At 48.0% G+C, this 6,000-nt stretch overlaps 1 protein-coding gene across 1 annotated transcript in view; it reads left to right on the top strand.

Annotated features, from left to right (window-relative positions):
- The first annotated feature begins 1,484 nt into the window (after positions 1 to 1,484).
- SYNPO (synaptopodin) overlaps positions 1,485 to 6,000 on the top strand; it is a 66,455-nt gene continuing 61,939 nt past the window's right edge. The window contains exon 1 of the mRNA XM_072630710.1: positions 1,485 to 1,608. The gene's annotated coding sequence lies outside the window, so the exon portion shown is untranslated. The remainder of the gene's footprint in view (positions 1,609 to 6,000) is intronic.

The following is a 6,000-nucleotide window of genomic DNA, read 5'->3' as shown; positions in this document are numbered from 1 at the left end:
AGAAGAAGGATGGTACAGGGACAGGGTCTGATGGAGGGATGGTTTACTTTAGGTTAGGAGGATTACAGAAGAGACTCCCCTCTCTTTTCTTCCCACTTTTCTACTTTCTCCCAACATTTCCTTTGAGTCAGCACCTGAATCTGAATTCTCCCCAGAAAGGGCAGAGGGTTTGGTCTCTCTTGAGCCAGTAAGGAGAAAGAAGAAACATAGAAGTAACACATAGGGCTTCCAGACCTGTTGGGATCTGCCCTCTGTCGGGGATTTCCTGGGGCTCAGGCGGTTCCCAGCAGTGTTGATGGCGTGCTCTGGATTGGTGCCCAGTGTTGGGGGATGGGGGGCATAATGTACCCTAAGGAGAGGCATCTCTTTTCAGGGTCTTTCTCCATTCTGAGAGCTAAAGGACTGTGTATTCTTTATTTTTGGATCTCCCTAATAGCCTCACAGGGATCTTCACACAGTAGGCCCTTAGTTTGTTGAATTAAATTCTCTTTGCACCCACCACCCCCAACCCCATCCCACCATGCCTTTGGAGAACTATCTTATATGTTCATTCATAATCTGACCCATTAATAGCGTGGAGGGGAAGGGTGTGTGTGGATTGGATCGCGGTCCCACAACCATGCCATCAGTCTTTAGGAGCTACTGCTTGGAAGTTTTCCCCGTTTTAGGGTCCCTCCTATTGAAAGGAATAGCCACTATCCTGACCTGCCTGTGTGGTCCTGGGCAAGTCATTCAATCTTTGCATGCCTCAGTTTCTTCAACTGTAAGATAAGGATAATAACAGCACGTACCTTGCAAGAGAATCAAAGGAGATGATATTGGTAGATTGCTTAGCACAATGCCTGGTACATAAGAAGGTGCTAGTGAGGGCTTACTTTCTCTCTCCCTGGATAGGTCACTGGACATCAATTTCTTCCACTGTAAAATGAGGGGATTGGACCAGATGACCTCGGAGGTCCCTTCTAGTTCTGGACCTGTGATTCTCTACGCTAGACATCTCTGAGGCTGAGGCTGGAGACACGGATCTCCATGCTTAGGACACGGAGGCCTGGGGAGGAGAAGGAAAGCAGAGGGCAGTTAAGTGGTTGGCAGGGGGAATACAGAGAGTCTGAAGTCTGGAAACTTGTATTTTGTGTAAGTGCCTTGTGTCGGTGGGGGGAGTTGGGGGGAGTGTGTTTCAGGCCTCCGTGTGTGTTTGCAGAGTGGAATATGGGCTGTTTTTGTTCCTTCTCTGGCCTGAGCCCTTAAAAATATAGACAGCTAATGTCTTCAGTATGTATGAAATATCCCGTATGCTAGGAAACAAAAGGGGCTCTGTTATTAAAGTTTCATTTCCACACGCCCCCTCCCCCCTCCCTCCTCCTTTCCTCCCTCCTCTGGCTCCCCCTGTCACCCTGCCCTCCCCCCAGCCTCTCTGCCGGCTCTGCTCCGGAGGAGGGACAGAGGGAGAGAAGGAGCAGGAGAGAGGAGGAGAGAGCAGAGCCGTCTGGGGTCCTGCTCCGGGAGGGAGACAGGAGGGCAGGAGTGGATGGCATTGAAAACCAAGGGGTCCCTCCTGGGCACAATCCTTCCCCCTGGGTTGGAGCAAAGCGTTTCCTCTGGTTCCAGGTGAGGGAAGAGAGGACGGAGGGAGAGATGCACGGGGCTGGCTCTGGGAGGGGAGATGGGACCCCTGGATTCTTGGGGTGGGAGCCTCTCTGTGGGAGCCGCTGAAGAGAGGACAGTGACTTGTCTGTCCCATCTTTTTCCCCCTGGGCTTTGGCTCAGGTCCTGCCCGCCTGGGCTTTTACCCCTCAAAGAGCTGCCTGGGACGGAAGTTCCAGTCTGGCTGGGCTAAGTGGAACAGCATGTGTCTCCTGCTCAGAGCGGGCTGAATGAGCAGAGAGCCTAAGCCGGCCCTCCGCCTCTGGGCTCTGGGCTCGAGGGAGGGCTGGTCCAGCTGTGGGATGGAAGTGTCTGTCCTCCAGGTATGCATCTGAGTGTGTGTGTGTACACTTGGGGCCACACTTCTGTGAGGATGTTTGAGGGAATGTATTTCTGTATATGCCCCAAAAGTGAAGGGATCTAAAAGTGCGTCTGAGTGAGTGTATTCATGTTCCTGGGTACACGTGTCTGAGCACGTATGTGTGAGTACATGTCCAGATAGGAACATGCACGTATGAGTGTGCATGTTGGAGTATGTATGAGTCCATGCATGTGTCTATGTACAAATATTTGCACACTGGTTGCACTGGGCTGATGGTGCACACAAGTGCTTATTCAAGGATGCAGTGTGCTGCTTGTAGGGGGTTGATCAGGGGTCTGGTTAATTTGATGGACTTTTTGCAGGTGAGTCTATATTTGGGACTTTGATTGCCTTTCTGGAAGGAGGTTGTGGGCCCCATCCAGTTAGCACCTCATTGGGAGGGTTGAATACCTCTCCCAGCCTAGGTACTTCTCAGTTCATTCACACCTCCTTAAGGATGAGTGATAAAGACTTGCTTGGTGATTGATTTGATTAGCTCTGGCTATTGTGGATTTCAGGGGCAGCTAGGTGGTGAAGTGGATAGAGATTGGCTTTGGAGTTGGGAGACCTGAGTTCAAATACAGCCTCAGAAATTTCTTAACTGTGTGACTTTGGGCAAGGCACTTAACTTCTGTTTGCTATGGAGAAGGAAATGCAAACCACTTTAATATCTTCGCCAAGAAAACTTCATGGGCAGAGATCCACAGGGTAATGAAGAGTTGGACATGATTAAGCAACAATAAAATTGTGGATCTGAGATAAACTCTTTGCATTGGGCACATATGAAAGGGCCGTTGGCCTAGTGGGAGATGCTGAGAGGCTGACCCAAACTGAAAAATGGAAAGCCACTGCAGGGCTAGGAATGAATTTGGGGTGGGGATGAGGGAAGCCACCCAGCCTCTTCAGGGAGACATGGATCAAGAGGCACCTAGCTCCAGAAGGGGTCCTTGAGCCTCTCAGCCAGGGCTATGTGTGCTCATGTGCTCAGACAAATGTGTTTGTCACTACAGGACTGTCCCTCCCCTGGTGCACTAATTCGATTGCTCCAGAACCCCACCACCTTCCTTTCATCATTCATTGTGGCTGGAGCTCAGCCAGTTTGAACCAGTGTCTCACAGGAGGAGCAAGGACATCTCTGTCCCTGCCCTTCTCAAGCAAAAGAAAGAATAGGTTCACTTTGTACAGGAGAAAATCCTGGCACACCATTTCGGTTGCCACCCTCTCAGCTCCCTGAGAGACTCCCCTGAAACTGGGCTGAGAATTACAGAATATCAGAGGGGTCCTTAGTGATCATCTAGTATACCTCCCTCATTTTATAGAAGGGGAAACTGATGCCCTGAGAGGTGAAATATAACCTGTATGACCTTAGTCATATAGATTAGAAAGTGACAAGCAAGGCCCTGGGGCAGGGGCCTTAGACTGTCCATTTCCCTTGCCCCTAAGCACAGTGACCAGTTGCACAGACAAAGGCTTACCTAGAGAGCCAGGCAGGCAAAAAGTGGTGTAATGTCAGTGAGATCTGGGTTCAAATGCAGCTTCAGATACTCACTACCTGTGTAACCCTGGAAAAGTCATTTGGCCTCACCTGTAAAATGGGGGGAGTTTGACTTGACCATTTAGGTCCCTTCCAACGATAAATCCATGTTCCTAGTTGTCTCACTCTCTACAGATCCCGTTTCATGAATTCCTTGTGGGATCTTCCGGGAAGGAGAGATACTTGTAGAGTCTGAATCTCATTAGTCTAAGGTATAAGATCCTTTCCCACTCCCCCCACTTCACTATGACTATTCTATTCTGATGTTTCATTTCTTTGTTCCATATGCTTGTTTGCCTCCCAGGAAACAGCTGAGCATAGATTTTATGTCCATTATCCAGAGGGAAAAGCTGAAGCAAAAGTCGGAGAGAGGATAAAAAAAATGCCTCTTTTTGTATCCTCAGTTTTATGTGCCTGGGATACAATAGGTGCTTAATAAATGTTGATTCCCTATATGTTATCTGACATGATCCTGACACCCAGTCCTACAGAAAGAGAAGGGGTATGTAGTGCAGTGGATAGAGCAAAGAGCCTATAGTCCAGAAGACCTGAGTTCAAATCTGGCCTCATACATTTATTATCTGTGTGACCCTGGGCAGGTCATTTAACCCCTATTTGCCTCAATACCTCATCTGTTAAAGGGGGGCCCACTGGAAAAGAAAATGGCATACCACTCCAGTATCTTTGGCTAGAAAACCCCATGGAGATGTAGAGTCAGACATGACTGAATGATTGAGCAACAGTTAATGAATTATTAAATCCATTTTTCAGATAAGGATACTGAGACTTGTAGACCTGTCAGGGTCATATGATTAGTTAGTTTGTGACAGAGTCAGATCTTAAACCCATGTCTTCTGACTTCTAGTCAAATGGGTCAAATGCCTACGAGTCCTGGTAACCTGACGCACTTCCCCCCAACCTGCTCCGCCCCCCCAGTCTCGCTGTGTTTGGGCTTATATGACTGTTGCTAGGGGCTACTGGAGGTACCCATGGGGACTCCCTCTCCATCCTCTTAGCAAACCTTGTACTCCTGCCTTATGGGCCTGGAATTTTTCCCAGCTGAATTTCTACCCACCCTACATGAACCCCTCCAAAGCTGCAGAACATACACCATCAATTATGGTACAGAATCTGGTTTATTAGGACTGAGTGGTTGTAGCAGCTTTGAAGCTCCAGGGCTCTGGCTGCTTTTTCTTTCCAGGAGACAATTAGGAAGATTCCTTCAGGGAAACAGAAAAGGGGGGAAAAGTAAGGCATTCAAAGGCAACAGAAGGAAGCGAGCTGGAGGACTCACGCTCTAATGGAAAGAACACCAACCAGCCTGGAAGGCTGAAAGTCTAGGTTCTCTTTCTGGTTTGGCTACTAACTTGCTCTGGAACTTTGGAAGAATGACACCTTTCTCTGAACCTCAGTTTCCTCATCTGCAAAACAGTGACAATCCTTGCCCAACTTGTACTCACGGCGTTGTGAGAGGAAGGTGCTGGTAAACCTTAAGTCTCAATATAGATTAAATATTATAGTTGTTATCTCTGGACCTCATTTTCGCTATTTGGAATATAAAGGGTGTGAGGGAGGTAGCAGACCAGAGATCTCCAGTTTCTTTGCAGTTCTGACATGCTGTGAATCTGCCAGGGAAAGGGTAAGGACTGCTGTGCTTGAATTTGTGGGAGTCCTTAGGTAACCATTTCAAATCTGACTCAAAGGAGGTAATCACAACTTTGAGAGGCAGCTTAGGATAGCAGACTACTGGAGTTAGGAAGGCCAATTTCAAATCTTGCTTCAGACACTTATAAGCCATGTCACCGAGGGCAAACAATTTCCCTGAGTCTCAGTTTTCTCACTTCTAAAATGAGGGAAATGAACAAAATTCTCTCTTAGGCACCTTTTAGCTTTAAATTTATGATCCTATTAAAAAATCTCATGGTATGTCTCTGTGTGTACAGGTATGAGTATGTGCATGTGCGTGTGCGCACATGTGTGTGTGTGTGTGTGTGTAGCGTGATGATGGGAGATTGGGGGGGGGGAATCTGGTGAAGCCAGGGCAACAACCCCAAGGTCAGAGACAGGAGGTCACCCCAGGGGACCACCAGGGTCAGTTTGTTACCTTCCTAGGCTTACTTTAACCTCCTCGCTCACACAACTAGATACAGCGGCTGACCCTGCCTTGGCTTTTTCCGCCTCCACAGCCTCAGTGTCTAAGTGTCTTGGTGTAACATTATCTGGCTCACCCAGCAATTCTGTTTCTACTCCCTGGAGGGATGGGCTCTGGAAGAGTTTATAGCAGAATAACAATTGCTCACATTTCTATGGTTTTATGTACTTTACAGAGTGTTTCCTTTGCAACAATCCTTTGAGGTGATCAGTGCAAGAATTATTATTCCCATTTTGCAAATAAGGAAACTGAGATTGTGATTGATCCTCAGCTAGAAAGTGGGTTTAGGACTAACAGCCAGGTTCACAG

This window comes from Notamacropus eugenii, chromosome 1 (assembly GCF_028372415.1).
Source record: "Notamacropus eugenii isolate mMacEug1 chromosome 1, mMacEug1.pri_v2, whole genome shotgun sequence".
NCBI lineage: Eukaryota > Metazoa > Chordata > Mammalia > Diprotodontia > Macropodidae > Notamacropus > Notamacropus eugenii.
This window is presented reverse-complemented; position numbering and strand designations above follow the sequence as displayed.